We start from the raw sequence: 14,810 nt of genomic DNA on the forward strand, positions 1-14,810 counted from the left end.
CAGGCCACCCTGAGCGCTGGGGACCCTAAGCCTTGCATGGGAAGGTTCCCAGCTGTCTTGGAAGCAGGGCCCCAGCTGTACTCTTTGAGGTCTTTTCAACACAAAAGCTGAAGAATTCCTGGGGGGTGATGGTGGGAGCCTGAGGCGAGTCGTGGGGAAGGGACCCCATGCCAAAAACAGTTAATTCAGGGAAAGGTGGTCCGGGAAAGGAAAGCTGAGCCCCTGTGGGGAGTAATGAGGGAGCTCAGGACCCCACCACGGCCAAGGGCTTCCCTCCACAGGCTGCAGGGTCCTGGAGGTGTATGTGGGTGCAGGACAGCTGGTCAGGGCAGGGTCTGGGTGCTGGGCACGCCTCCTGCCCACGGCAGAGGAGTCCTTCTCAGACACCGCGCAGCCTGCGGGGCAGGGGAAGCTCCCACAAGGGGCTGCGTGCCTGACACCCCCTCTCCCTCCGCTCAACTAAGCTCGGGCATGGGGGAAGGAAAAGGAGAGTTTGGAGCTTTGTGAATGGAGGCAGCTCCTTGCCACCTGCCCAGAGGGGAAGGCCTGCCGGCTTCGGGGGCTGCATCGCCTGACCCTGTTGGACAAACACCTGTTGGGCTTCTGCCGGGGGCCAGGCCTCTTCCAGCTCTTTGTAAATCTGAGCTCATCCGAGGCTCAGGAACCCAAGAACCAGGCACTCGGCTTCCTTTCCATGTGACGGATGCAGCTGCTGAGGCCGGAGACCCCCGAGACTCCCCAACACTCCCAGCATTGATGGAGACCCCCAAGACTCCCCAATACTCCCAGCATCGATGGAGACTCTGAGACTCCCCAACACTCCCAGCATTGGACAGAGACCCCCGAGACTCCCCGACACTCCCAGCATCGGACAGAGACCCCCAAGACTCCCCAACACTCCCAGCATTGGACGGAGACCCTGAGACTCCCCAAAACTCTCAGCATTGATGGAGCCTGGGCGTTGGCTCCAGGTGGTCCTCGCCCTACGCACTGCACCCCCTGCTCAGGCCGGCTAGTCCTCAGGGGAATAAGAAAGCATCGTGTCCACTCCAAGACCCAGCATTCCCAGAGGGCCAGCCGCCCCGGGCCTGGTGAGGAAGGGGCACCCACGGAGGCTGCTGGGAGCTTTCAGGGCGAGGGGGATGGCGCCCAGGACGGGATGCCCAGCCCAGGTTTCAGGCTGGGATTAAGGGCCCTCCGGACCCTCCTAGAATTTTAGGAGAAGCACGAGGGGGTGGGGGCATTTCTCTCTTCTCTGACGAGATCTGGAGGAGACTTCAGGCACCGCACTGTGGCCCCACGACAAGCCGAGGAACAAGCCTGCTCACCCCCAAGAAGGCCATGGGGACCACCCACTGAGGGTCCTAGGGGGCTATGGACTGAATGTGCCTCAAACTCCTGCTCTGAAATCCTCACCCCTAAGCTGCTGGTGTTCGGAGCGGGGCCTTGGGAGGGGATGGGGTGAAGCCCCGTGGATGGGTTAGTGCCCTTACAAAAGGGGGCTTCAAGAGCTTCCTCACCCCTTTCCCATGTGAGGACGCAGCCAGAAGACGCCGTCTATGCCCCAGGAAGCCCTCAGCAGACGCTGAACCTGCTGGCGCCCGAGTCTCCACTTCCAGCCTCTGGAACTGTGAGTGGTGAATTTCTGCTGCTTATGAGCTGCCTAGTGCACAGTCTTCTGTTCCAGCAGCCGGAGGGACTAAGATGAGGTCCCACAAACTCTGTGGAGATGGCCCCTTGGGGGCTGTGTGGCCGCTCTGGGCCCAGAACACACCCTCTGCCTGGCCCCCCACTTCCCTCTGGGACCCTCCTCGACCCCTCATCCTTGAATCCAGGAGGACCAACCTTGCTCCATCTCAAGTGGGCATCTCTGCAGATCCGGCCTACCAGAGGACCAGCGGTGGCCAACGGTGAGCAGGAGGCCCTGGGAACCCACCTGTGCTGCCTGGGCTGTCCTCCAGAAACACCGGCAGAGCCGTGCGTCCTTAAGCCCGGCAGCTGTGAAGGAGGTCACACCTACTTTGCACGTGGAATGTGGGTGCCTCCCCGCAGCAGAAGCCATCCCAGAGGGCAGCAGGACAGAGAAGGAGGCAGGGTGCAACCATGGCTGAATGTCCAAGTCCCTGGATCAGGCCGGACCTGAAGCTGCATGTTCCCCCAGACTTTGCAGCCCTGTGACCCAAGCCTTCTCGCTGAGATTGACTGAGTTTCCGTCACTTGCAGGCCAAAGAGATCCAGAATCGGGAGCTGCCCACCCCTGCCCAGCCCGCCTTGCAGGACTCCCCTCAACCTCCTCCTGGCATGCACCACGGCCAGTGACGCCATGCCCACACTCCAGCCCCCCAGAGAACACACTTCCTTTCTCGCTGTCTACACCGCCCCTAGGATCAGGCATGTGGAGGGCCCTGGGGAAGGAGCCCTGAGCATGGAGCCCAGGAATGTGCTCTGCCCTTCCCGGGCCCGTGGGGCTCAGGCTCAGCTCTCTCCAGCACAGCTGCAAGACCCTGAGTTCCAGGAGAAGCAGCCCAGACCTGCAGCCCCGTGGGCAGCTGGCACTGGACATCCTACCCCAGGAGCCTCAGAAGGAGGGGGCTGGGCTGGGGTGGGCACATGGGCTGGAGACAGAAAGGCCTCTGCCCCACCAAAGCTCTGCTCCAGTCAGGAGTCACCCCAGGAAGTGGAGGTCAGCCTTCTCCCTCCTCCCTCCTTCCTCCTCCCTCCTCCCTGGTGGGCTCATGGGCTCGGGACTGGGAGAGGAGAAGGGGGGCCTGGGAGGAGGCAAGGTGTCTGTGCCAGAGCCTGGTCCTTGCACTGAGGCCGCTGACAGATGGTGTCACAGAACCTGGGTGCACGTCAGCACCTGCTTTCAGCAGAAGGCAATTCCGCTGAGGGCGTTCAGCCGCCAGGTGGGCAGGGCCCGTCCATTCCGCTTGGACCCTGTGTATCTGGATGCTGCTCCTTGACTTTGGGGAAAGGGGTCAGGGATGGGGAACACCCTTGGGGCGTGGAAGCAGCACCCCACCTCCACATCTGGCCTCCCACCTGGTGGAAAACATCCCCACAGTGGGGGCATCTGGTTGGCAGGGAGTTGGGCAGGGCAGGCCCCAGGGGACATCCCTCAGGGCACGTGAGCCAGCCTGACCCCAGGACAACAGAGGGGAACCTGCCCACTGGGAAACTGAGGCCCCACAAGGGTAGGCACGCTGGCCAGAGAGGCCGTCCACGGGATGGGAGCGGCCCCTTGGACCTTCCCCTGCCCCGTGACTCAGTGTGCCCTGGCACATCAGTGTGCCCTGGCACAAAGCCCCCGGCCCAGTCCCCGCTCCCCAGGGGCGGCCGCTGCTTTATTCTCGGCCCTGGCTCGGTTCACAAACTCTTTTCACTGTGTGCCCAGCCCCGGCCAACAAGGGCTTATTCAGCACCAGCCTGTGTCCTGCTGCTGGGGAGGGCAGCGCTGGAGCGGGAGGAACATTTGTGTAACATGGAAGGCATGCTTCTCTCAAAGGGCAGGAGAGGCGATTCCCAGAGAAGGACACACAGGGAGGCCACCGTCAGTGACCAGACACCTGACCTCACACACCGGCAATGATGCGCACATCAGACCCATCTTGAAGCTGCTCCAGCCCACCCGGCGGACGGCACCAGTGCCCAGCAGCAGCCAGCCCCACGCAGATGCAAGAAAGAGGCCTCCACCCTGGGCGGGGGCTGTGCGGATGCTTCTGAGGTACAGGTGCCTGTCATCCAGCAGGTGGACAGCATGGGGGCCGCACACCTGGGGACCGGGCAAGGGGTGTGGAGCACCGTGGGACACCCCACAGCAGAGGACACAGCGTCGGGGCACATCCACGTGTGGACAGCAGGACAGCAAGAGTCGAAATGGTACAATGAACAAGCTGCAGAACAGAACGGCCACGAACACGTTTTATCTAAACATGGCACATGCCGTGTGTGTGCATGTGTGTGTGCGTGTGCATGCGTGTGCAAGGGTGTGCACGTGTGCATGTGTGCACGAGGGTGTGCGTGTGTGAGAGGGTGTGGGAGGCTGCATGCGAGCGTGTGTGCAACTGTGCATGTGCGAGGGTGTGCGAGGGTGTGCAAGGGTGTGTGTGTGTGCGTGTGCAATAGTGTGGACTGAAGCCACTGGGCCTCTGGTCAAGGCAGACGGGGCCACTCCCCTCCCAGCCTGCTCAGGAACTAAGCCCAGGGATGCATTCCCATGCCCAGGACTTGTTCTAAATGCTCCGTGGGAGGGAGGTCAGTCCCTGGAGGCAGAGATCGTCCTGCCGCTGCTCATGTGAGGACACGGGGAGGGACTGGACCCTCAGACCAGGTGAGGAGGGCCCCTCATGGGGCTAGAGTTTGGCCACCTGCCTCTGTACATGCATAGCCGAGGAACGCCCTTGCTGGGCCCGCTGAGGAGGAGACAAACTCTAGAAGGTGGCGACCTGATTTGCGAATGGCCCTGAGCCATCTGATGAATGAGTGGCCCTTCGTGGACCGTCCAGCCGGTGGGTTTGGGGCTCAAAAGCCACACTGAGCCGCCCCAGGAACAAGCACAGCCCCTGTGGGGGTGGAGAAGGCAGAAGGAGGGGCCCCTCAGTTCCAGGCTTGGAAATTAAGAGGTGTCTGGGCCCACCCTCTCCTCCCCTCCACGCTCCACCAGCACTCGCTGTCCTGCACCCATCCTGTTTCCACAGCAAGTCCACACACGAAGGCCAGGCACTCACTCTGGGCCAGGACTTGTGCCAGGTGCAGGCAGCACAGCTGCGTCGATGCTGCCCTGTCCTCAGGGATGCTCCCTGGGGGATAGCGGCCTCCCTGCTACTCCCCGTGCTGTGCCGGCAAACGTCTAACAGTCAGCAACCCAGGAAGACCCTGACTCGCAGGGACTGCCACTTCCCGTGGTGTAAATGCTGCCGCCACAGCCGTCTTTACGCTGCCCCTGTGATGTTGCCGAACATGGCCCTGCAGAAGAGAATGTGGTGGCTCCCAGGAGCTGGCAAGAGGCAGCTCCACTCCCCACCACCCCCTCCCATTGCTCTGTAATTCTCCTAATGGGGGAAACTTACACCATGACCCGCTCAGAGTAATAAGAGAACACTCCATCCCTGACTGTATTTGGAACTTCTTCAGCATTTTATCGTGGAGCCCGGCACCTCCGCCTGGATTCTACGATTAACATGGGCTCATTGTCTTCACCGTAGACCCGTTCACCACTCCGTCCCTCCACCTGTCCGTCAACCCATCTCACTTTATTGGACGCGTTTCACAGGAAGTTGTAGACATCGTTATATTTCCACACAAATATTTCAGAAGTATTAACTAGAGTCCAATATCTGTCAACAGTTCTCTTGTTTTAGGTAGAATTTACAGTGGAATTCACAGATCTTAACGGTCCCGCGAGCTGAGTTCTGAGAAGTACACACACCTGCGTCTCCCAAACCCTCACCGGGAATATTGTCAGCCCCTGTGGAGCCCGGAGATTTATCAGAGACCTAAAAACAGAGAACTCATCAGCAATCCCACTGCCCCAGTAAAGAGATTTATCAAAGAACTAAAAACAACTCATCCAGCAATCCCACTGCTGGGCAGCTACTCAGGAAATGATTACATCAAAAAGACACCTGCATGTGTTCGTTCATCACGGCACCGTTCGCAATAGCAAAGACACGGAATCAGCCTAGGGCTCCACCAACAGATGGCTGGAGAAGAATGCCGTGCACATGCACGAAGGGGTACTATTCATCCATGAAAAAGTGTAAAATCGTGCCTTTTGCAGGGACGTGGATGGAACAGGAGAACATAGTACCGAGTCAAACAATTCAGAAACCGGACACAGAGCACGTGTCCTCACTTTTACAGGTGGGAGCTGAATAATGGGTGCCCGTGGGTGGACACAGAGTGGGGAACACTCCTCCATGGAGACTTGGGAGGGCCGGGCAAGGGATAAGAAAGTTCCTGGTGGGTACAATGTACACTGTCTGGTGATGGCCACACGGACAGCCCCGACGTCACCACTACACAGTGTTTCCATGTAACAAAACTGCACCTGTACCCCTTATATTTACAAATAAAACATAGGCCAGGCACAGGTGGCTCACACCCGCAATCCCAACACTGCAAGAAGCCAAGATGGGAAGATGAATTGAGCCTAGGAGTTCAAGGCCAGCCCAGGCAGCAGAGTGAGACCTCGTGTCTACCAACAATAAAAAATTTGCCATGCGTGGTGGCACGTGCCTGTAGTCCCAGGCACTCGGGAGTCTGAGGCGGGAGGATGGCTTGAGCATGGAAAGTTGAGGCTGCAGTGAGCTGTGACTGCCCCACTGCACTGCAGCCTGGGTGACACAGCAAGACCCTGTCTCAAAAATAAATTAATTTAATTAAATAATAATAATGATACAACCACTTTAAAAAACCAAAAAAAAAAAAAAAGACAATATTGTCATCAACCTAGACACAGTCTAATATTGTAGCTACTTATATTAACACTTAAATTCATTAAAATTAAATAAAATTTAAAAGCCGGCTCCTCGATTGCACAGGCCACACTTCCTCAATTACATGGGCCACACTTCAAGGGCTCAGCAGCCACATGTGACCAGTGACCACCACGTGGCTCACACAGACACGGGCGTTCCCACCACCTGACCGGTGACCACCACGTGGCTCACGCAGACACCGGCGTTCCCATCTCCACAGACACTCCCACTGGACGTGCTACCCTAGGAAGTTCCCACAAACCACATTTGGTGTTTAAAACTGGGTTTTCTTCCTCCGTATTGCCCAAAGCCTTTTTAAAAGGCTCTTGGTGGTGCGCCGAGCCCCTTGCACCAGACGGTCTCCCCGTGGCCTGTGGGTGAAGGTGGAGCTGAGGAGGAACTCGTGGGTCCCGGGGAAGACCTTTCCCTCACTCCCTGGCTAGAGGCCTGGTGTCTGCAGGCTCTCCAAGGCACCTCGCACGAGGGACGCCTGGATCATCCATTGGCAACACGGGCGGCAGGACCGGGGCGTTTACAGCCAGTCGGCCATGTGAGGACCACAGCACGGACATCTTGAAACTTCCTAGTGGCTTTCTGACGCCATTGTGCATTTTTCATGTAAGGCGAATGGTTCGCCGTGCATTAGGTTTCCTACGTGGGCCCAATCCTGACACAGCAGCATGGGATCCCTGCAGTATTTCAACCCCATATAAATAAATCACAGGGTGCAGATTGCAAGCTGTCGGTTATGCGTTCCAGGCAGCCCTGGAGAGCTGCCTTCTTGCAGGGAGGCTGCTGCCCCGGGAAGGAAGCACCTTCTGTCCTCAGGCACCATGGTGCCCTGCTCTGCACTCCCTCCCGCACACCTGTGGGGCCTCAGCCACGCTGCCTGGCTCCTCTGAGCACCCAGATCGCGGGGAGGAGGGAGGAGGTACCCCTGGCCTGTTGGCTCCCATTACCCCTGGAGCAGAGTCCAAATTCCTCAACAAAACCCACTGAACCCCACTGGGAACACCCTGGGATCCGCTGAGGCCTGGGGCCTCCCCTTCTGCACCCCCAACCCTCAGTCTGGACCCCTCAGAGACTCCCAAGCAGGGAAAGCTCACTCTTCCCTCCTCCACCCTTCACTGGGTGTGTTTTCACCTAGAACGCGGCTGCACCGTCGTGGGCAGGCCCTGGAGCTCTGTCAAGGCCCAGGCACCACACGTGAAAGCATTTAAATACAGCCCACCCGACGGATGCCCTAAGGCAGGCAGGGCCCGGAGCTCAAGAGAGGCCCACGCACTGCGGGGTCCTGGCGTTAAATACCACCGCCCCGGCTGACGCCCTGTGGAACGCACGGTTTAAATATCACCGCCCGGGCTGATGCCCCGTGGAACTCGCAGAGTCCGCTCCGTGCTCCTGCCTTGACAGACTTCACACCAGCCTGGACGTTCAGACTCAAGGTTAGAAATCTCTGCTTCCTGACAAAACGCGGCCACACCCCCTGCCTCCCTCCGTCGCCTCCGGCTTCACCCTCATGGGAAGGGGCTTTGGGCTCTTGCTGGGCCCGCAGTCCGAGTGGCCATGCTGCGTCCACATCCTGCACGGAGTGCCCTTGGCTGCCCCCACACCGAGCACAGCACTGCAGGCAGAGGACGTGGAAGAGGAAGACACGGAGTGCTCGTGGGACCTTTGGCGTGGGAGCTGCAGGAATCCCAGGGCCTTGGGGTACTCAGCATGGGGTCGCAAAGGCAGCTCAGGCCTCAGCTGAACTGGAGGGGAACACAGGACCCCTCTTGCTTGGAGCTAAGGGTGGGGCCTTCAGGCTCAGACCAAAGCCTCGGTCTTGTTGGGGTCTGGTGTGAATTGGAGCCATCCCACAGGTGGTGTGCAGAGCCAGCTCATAAGAGTTGAGCCTTCATGTCCTGGAATCGGGTCAGCTGGCCCATTATACGCAGCACTATTAAAATGAAATCAGCTGGGCGTCGGGGCTCATGCTGCAATCCCAGCATGCCAGGAGACCAAGGAGGGGGCATCGCTGGAGGATAGGAGTGAGAGACCAGCCTGGGCAACACAGCAAGGCCTTATCTCTACAGATAAAAAAATAAATCGGATCACGAGGTCAGGAGATCGAGACCATCCTGGCTAACATGGTGAAACCCTGTCTGTACTAAAAATACAAAAAAATTAGCCAGGTGTGGGGGCGGGCACCTGTAGGCCCAGGTACTCGGGAGGCTGAGGCAGGAGAATAGCATGTACCGGGGAGGTGGAGCTTGCAGTGAGCTGAGATCACGCCACTGCACTCCAGCCTGGGTGACAGAGCAAGACTCTCTCTCAAAAAAAATAAATAAATAAAATAAAATAAATTGGGCGGGCGCGGTGGCTCATGCCTGTAATCCCAGCACTTTGGGGGGCTGAGGTGGGTGGATCACAAGGTCAGGAGATCGAGACCATCCTGGCTAACACGGTGAAACCCCATCTCTACTAAAAATACAAAAAAATTAGCCAAGTGTGGTGGCTTCGCCTGTAGTCCCAGCTACTCGGGAGGCTGAGGCAAGAGAATGGCGTGAATCTGGGAGGCAGAGCTTGCACCGAGCCAAGATCGCGCCACTGCACTCCAGCCTGGGCGACAGAGCGAGACTCCATCTCAAAAAGCAATCAATCAATCAATAAGCTGGATGCAGTGGCGTGTACCTGCGGTCCCTGCTCCTCAGGAGGCTGAGACAGGAGGCTGAGCCCAGGAGGTTGAGGCTGCAGTGAGCTGTGGTTGCGCCACGGCCCTCCAGCCTGAGTGATGGAGCAAAACCCTGTCTCAAAAATAAATTAAATCATAAGAACTTACAAACAGAGGAGTCACTAAACACAGAAGCGCTGAACACAGCACTCGCCCCTGCCTCTCGCGGTGTGGCCCTGTGCACTCCTCCAGGCTCCTGAGGTTGGTCGTGTGTTGTGTCTGTCTGAGGCCGGGTCACGTGGGGTCACCGCAGGGTGCCCACCCCGGCCTGCAGTGTGTCCCCTTGGCAGCTCCAAGCCAGCCCCGGTGGGAGCATCTGCACCACAGGTACTGGCAGACACTCCCCATCTGGGCTCTTTCTTCCTTGGAGCCAGTGGTCACGGTCACCAGCCCACTCCGAGCCACACAGGCCACAGCAATGGCAGCCTGACCACGTTCCCCCATTCCAGGCTGCCCTCCACGGAGACGGAGATGCTCCTTGCTGAAAAGCGCTGCTGGGGTGGAGGAAAAACCCACTCAGCCAGCAGCGGGGAAAAGCCGAGCTTCTTTTCAGTAGGATGTTTTCTCTTTTAAGTTCTTATCTGAAAGCAAAGAGGCTGGACATGGGCTGTCTGAGGGCTTCAGCTTGCCTGGGTCCCGGGGGCCTTTGGGCTTTGTACCTCCAACCCTCTGCTCCCTGTGGCCACCCACCTTGGACCGAAAAGGCCACGGTCAGCAAATGTCCCAACCAAAGGAAGAGGAGGTGGGGCCGGGCAGCTGCCATGAGGTTGGGTAAGGCCTTGCAGCCACAATGGATGTTCCTCTCCAGCCTAGAGCTGGCTGGAGAGTGCTGCTGAGGCCAGCCCCATGGCCGGGGGTGTGGGGGGCAGGGGCTGGAACAAAGGAGCAGCTGGGCTGGACAGCCTTGGCCCTGTCCCCAGCGGCTTCCAGACATATCTCTGGCCCCGAGCTTGAGTGCCTTGTGGCCTTCCAGGGAGGCCGGCGCCCGCTCCCCCAGACTGGGCAGCCTCGCCTGGTCCCGTGGTCCTGGGGAAAGAAAGCCCTGGGCCCAGGACCCAGAGAGAGCTGGGGAATTGAAAAGGGATGCAGGCTCCTGGGAGCAGCTGTGGGGTGGAGGCAGGGTATGGGGGCTGTGGCCAGCACTCGGTGGGCTGGGAGACGGGGGCTAGGGCTGAGGTTCTGGGGCTGGCAGACTGGGAGTTCAGAGCTGGAAGATGGACAGCAGGGCCAGCACTGGCTTGAGAGCAAGGCCCTGCCATCCTGGGGCTGGGCCACTGTGAGCCCTCAGGCTGTGCGTCTGGGAAGCTGGAGGTGGGGGTGTCCTAGGGACGGGGGACAGTGGGCTGGGCCTGCACCAGGAGACTGGCGGGGGCACCCATCATAGGCAGGTGTGTGTGGGTGGCAGTGCGGCTCAGCCTTGGGACACAGGAGGCCACACATGAGCCGTGACCTGTACGGGCACCCAATCCAAGCGGCCTGGGAGGTGTGGGTCCTCCCAGACAGGCACGAAGGCCCAAGACCATCTTCTTCCTGTATTTCCCAGAGCTCCTCTCACCCGGGGCCCGGGGAGTTCTTGTAGCCAGGAAGCATCATTCATTCTGCGGGGTGGGGCTGAGCACAGACTGCTGGGTTTGCAAAGGGAGTGAGTGCTGGCTGCCCCCACCGGCCACAGGGTGGCCGTCGCCCTTCAGGGACTCCATGAACAAGTTTCCTCAGATGTGATGAGCTCCCTGTCACGGGAGGTAATCAAGAGGCATCCTTGGATGTGATGAGCTCCCCATCACAGGAGGTAAGCAAGAGGCATCCTCAGATGTGATGAGCTCCCCGTCACGGGAGGTAAGCAAGATGGGTCCTCGGATGTGATGAGCTCCCCGTCACGGGAGGTAAGCAAGAGGGGTCCTCGGATGTGATGAGCTCCCCGTCACGGGAGGTAAGCAAGAGGCGTCCTCGGATGTGATGAGCTCCCCGTCATGGGAGGCAAGCAAGAGGGGTCCTCGGATGTGATGAGCTCCCCGTCACGGGAGGTAAGCAAGAGGGGTCCTCGGACGTGATGAGCTCCCTGTCATGGGAGGTAAGCAAGAAGTGTCCTCAGATGTGATGAGCTCCCCATCATGGGAGGTAAACAAGAGGGGTACTCAGCCCTCTGTGGTGTTTGCTGATCAAACTTCAATCTTCCCTTCCAGCTAAGACTCTGGTTTTCCTTTGGGAAAGTCCTCGATCTCAGTCAGTGTGACTGGGGACTCTCCCACCCCTGGGTTCCCAGTGGGCCCTCCACCCAGGGCTGGCCCCGACCCCGGTGATTGTCCCAGAGTTGGACAGCGACCCAGGCCATGTCACTCAGGCTCTGGGACTGGGACGCTCAGAAAGAGGCCCCTCCCTACAGGGCCACCAGAGTGTGGGGAACCTGCCTGGGAATGGAGCCCAGGTGGAGAAAAGCAGAGCCAGAGGTGGGAGAGTCCATGCCCTGATCATGCTGTTGGAGCACCTCAATCCAGCCGTACCTGAAACCCACCACCCTGCACTTTCTGGTAGGAGCCAGCAATGCCCACCTTGTAAATACCCACTTGACCTCAATCAATTTGAGCGGGTCTCCAGCACCCAGATCTGAAGAGTCCTTGCTAACGCCCTCTGCTAGGATGCAGCCTGGTCTGTCTGTGGCTCTGCAGGCTTCCTGAATGCCTCTGCAGCTGTACCTGAGCACAGCCTCCTGGGGTTGCCATCTCTCCCTGCCTCTTTGCCCCCCTCATCTTGCATCTTGGGTCGAAGGCTCCTCTCTTCCATCCCAGAATCTTCGGGCCCTCTGGAGCCCCTCCCAAGGCCACAGTGCCCCCACCCTTGTTCCAAAGACACAAACCCAAGTAGCCACACGACGAACCCAGAGGAAGGGTCTCTGAGGGGCAGAGCCTTGTCGCCCCACGGAAGCCGGCTCTTCCTCAGCCTGCCTCGCCAGCACAGGGGGAGGTGGGACGTGGGGAGAGGACCCCACGAGACCCCACGTCAGGTCCCCACTCCCCGCCCCTTGTCATTTCCAGCAGTGTGACCCCAGGCATGCCACGTAACCACTCCAAGCCTCGTAGGTTAAAAATGGGGCCGATAACTCCAGCCGCTTCCTCCTGAAACTGTGGAGAACATGTCCACCCAGGCCGCCCGGCCATGGCTGCCCTAGTCCCAGGCTGGGCTCCAGGCAGGATCCCAGGGGGCTCCTTGGGCTGGCGGTGGGGTTCAGCCCCGTACTGGGACTCGACCTGGATCCTGCAGTGCTGGGGCAGTCACCTGACAACCGCTATCCTTCTCACTGACTTCATAAAACCCACCAAGAAAAACCATGGGGGACATCCCCACGCACAGCACTTCACAGTTCCTCAGATGCTGCGGCGTCCAGCTCAGGAAGTGAAGGTGAGGAAGGGAAAAGGGAAGGAAAGGGGTGGGCGCAGTGGCTCACGCCTGTGAGGTCAGCACTTTGGGAGGCTGAGGCAGGAGGATCGCTTGAGCCCAAAAGTTCAAGACCAGCATGGACAACATAGGGAAACCCTGTCTCTACAAAAAATAGAAGAATTAGCCAGGTGTGGTGGCATGCCCTGTAGTCCCCGGCTGCTCGGGAGGCTGAGGCAGGAGGATCCCTTGAGCCAGGGAGGGCGAGGCTGCAGTGAGCTATGATCGCACCACTGCGCTCCAGCCTGAGTGACAGAGCAAGATCCTGCCTCAAAAAAGAATTTTTTTATTTTAATTTGAAAAAGGAAGGAAGGGCCTGGGCTGGGTGCCGGGGGGAAGAAGGGAGTCCCGGCAGGGGTGACAGGATGTGGGTGCCCTCCTGGAGCCAGCCCGTCTGGAGGACCCCAGCGCCCTCCTTGCAGTGAAACACTAGGCCCTCCTTCCTCCTGGGTCACCCCATCCTGGGCACATAAACCTTCCAGATGGGCGAAGGAGGGACTGCCTGGGTCAGCCGCAGGTCGGCAGGAGCCACAGTTGTGGCACCTTCCTGGTGGGTTTCTTGGCATCCTTGGGGAGTGGCAAGGAACTGGAAGGGGGCAGCTTCTCTGCAGGAGGCTGCGGGCGTCGGGCGTGGAAAAATCTGAGCATGGTCTTGGTGGTTCCAGGCAAATCAGTGCCCCGTTTCCCAGCTGTGCCTGGTGGACACAGGACCTCAGCCCCAGTCGGCCCCGGAGTGCTGCTTCCCTCCCCCTGCCCAGGAACCTGGCTCAGAGCCAGTGGCTGCGATCCCCACCCCCCGCACCTGGCTCCCCTGGGATCTGTGCTGAGTGACACCTGCAGGTGACGCAGCAGCTCCCAGACCAGCGCTGGTGGCTGAGGCCTGGTGGCTAAAGAACGGGCCGGGCCCCGCTCAGCAGAACCTCCGGGGTGGCCCAGACCCTCACTTCCACAGGAGGCACATGGGTACCCATTTCCAGGAGCTTAAGCCGACCGGAGAAATGACCCTGGAGAGCAGAGCGGCCGCCCTCGCCCGGGCACACAGACCCCGACTCCAGGCCTCAGGTTGCTGGGTAACATATTTTCCAATGACAGCTGCTGCCCCTGCAGGCCAGCCAGGTAGGAGAGCCGGGCCCTGCACTGGGCTGGGAGAGGCCTCCCCAGACGCCCTGGGACCACCCCGGCTCACCCATTCCCCCCGGCCCAGGTGGCCAAGGCGTGGGGCACAGAGAATGTCCAAGTTCATTCAACAAACCTCAGCAGCCTACCCCGCGGGGCCTCCGTGTGCGGGAGGGGAGGCATACAGCCTGGTGCCGGCAACTTTCCCGAGTTACCTGTAAAACGGTGCGGTGGATCCCACCGGCAGGGTCTGGCACCGCACCCTCTGATGCCCACAGCCCTGGCACTGGCTGCTGAGGGGCCTCCCACACAGTGAACCCCAGACCCAGTGACCCACCTCAGAAGGCCTCACACGGCCCTAGTGCCTGGCATCCCCTCAACCTCCCACACAGAGAACCCCAGACCCAGTGACCCACCTCAGAAGGCCTCACACGGCCCTAGTGCCTGGCATCCCCTCAACCTCCCACACAGAGAACCCCAGACCCAGTGACCCACCTCAGAAGGCCTCACACGGCCCTAGTGCACATTGTCTACCCCAGTGGCTTTTCATTTAAATGGATTTCCAAATCTCTCCTCCCCAGACACAGAAGCACTGTCCCCACCCCCTGCATGACTGAGGGGCCAGTCTTCTGAACAGGAAACTGGATGTCCGGCTTAGTGCGGAGCCATCTCGGGCCAGGCCAGGTCTCAGAAAACTATTTCGAAGCCTCCTGTACCCTTGGCCGGGGTGTAGCTCAGGCCGACTGCCCTCTCCCCAGGCACTTCCCTGGGACACCGAGACCTGCTTCCTGGGACGGCAAGAATCGAATGTGGTGTCCCTCAAGGCTCAGCCAGACACTCAACAACCAAACGGCATCTGCCACTGTTATGCTCCTTATTATTTTATTTTATTTCATTTTATTTTTAAATGGTACCTTGCTCTGTCACCCAGGCTGGAGTGCAGTGGCCGGATCTCCGCTCACTGCAAGCTCCGCCTCCCGGGTTCATGCCATTCTCCTGCCTCAGCCTCCCGAGTAACTGGGACTACAGGTGCCCACCACCACGCCCGGCTAATCTTTTATATTTTT

At 59.4% G+C, this 14,810-nt stretch overlaps 1 pseudogene; it reads right to left on the reverse strand.

The window, feature by feature from the left end:
• Positions 1 to 2,866: 2,866 nt before the first annotated feature.
• Positions 2,867 to 8,383, reverse strand: LOC108542312 (uncharacterized; annotated as a pseudogene).
• Between the last annotated feature and the right edge of the window lie 6,427 nt (positions 8,384 to 14,810).

The sequence above is a fragment of the Rhinopithecus bieti genome, unplaced genomic scaffold, assembly GCF_001698545.2.
Source record: "Rhinopithecus bieti isolate Rb0 unplaced genomic scaffold, ASM169854v2 scaffold_1017, whole genome shotgun sequence".
NCBI lineage: Eukaryota > Metazoa > Chordata > Mammalia > Primates > Cercopithecidae > Rhinopithecus > Rhinopithecus bieti.